Genomic DNA, 1,098 nt, shown 5'->3' with positions numbered 1-1,098 from the left:
ACATTCGTTTCTGGAACGAATTGGTCAACCAGAGGTGGGTGTAGCTAACCATCGGGAGGAAAGTGTTCCTTTTAATGTGCACGATGCTACATCTATTCTCGAGTTTTCTTCCTCGCAAATGTTTTCGATGCTTTTCCGTGACTCACTTTGTACAACAGAAACTGAAAGAAATGCTTTGGTGGATGAAGATTTCTCGTAGAAATTTTTAAACGAAACTGGCTTTCTAAAGCCGGAAAGGGCTTCAATACTTTGGCTAATCGTCGAGTTTCAGTTTGATATTGATACAGGTTTTCTGCACGCATGATTGCGACAAGAAATGATGTATAGTCTTTGAGATTTATGTTCATGATCGTCTGGATATGTTGCTAGCGTTTAGACGAATATTAGATTGTCGTTTGCCTAGTCTAGACGATTTGTTTTGACAAAATCGTTTTCTTGACGATTTGCAGAAGTTTTTGAAGTTTGGGAGTATACGAGTATAGTGTACGTACCTACTCCCCCCTCTTTTTTTTTTTACGAAAGAAAACGGTTGAACCTATACTTTGAAGGGTTGTGTACGTTTCTTCTTCTGAGGTTTGGAATGATCGATAATTCGGGACGATTTAAAGACGACGCTTGGACTGTGATTTGGTTGTTTCCACGTTTACGACTTGGAATATGTCGGTTCCGAGAAAATTGCCAGAAACGAATCTGTTTTAAGACGACGTTCATGTCTCTAGTTTTTTCTCTCTTTAGGAAGCGTGCTTGATATGCGTGGCGATTGTTTCTCGATTTTCGGAGAGTTTAGATCGGTTTGCAAGATCTGGATGAACAGTTATGGAACAATATATCGAGACAGGAAAAATCGCTTAAGACTTAGTTCGCTAGACTATCCACCTAGGTTTTACGCTCCCTAAAGTTCTATGGCAGTCTCAAAGGTGTTTTTATTTCATAGTAATTTCCTACGAAGATTCCTAGTCTGATTTCAAAAATTTCAAGTCGGAAATACCTTAGTTCTCTCGAAGATGCAGTTTTGTCTCTTCTCAGTTTTGCTTGCTCATTTCCTCTTCCTCTTCTTGTGTATGTTCGCCTTTTTCGATATTGGTGTTTATCCTTTGA

This window comes from Brassica oleracea, chromosome C9, assembly GCF_000695525.1.
Source record: "Brassica oleracea var. oleracea cultivar TO1000 chromosome C9, BOL, whole genome shotgun sequence".
Lineage (NCBI taxonomy): Eukaryota > Viridiplantae > Streptophyta > Magnoliopsida > Brassicales > Brassicaceae > Brassica > Brassica oleracea.
Note: the sequence above shows the minus strand (reverse complement) of the source record.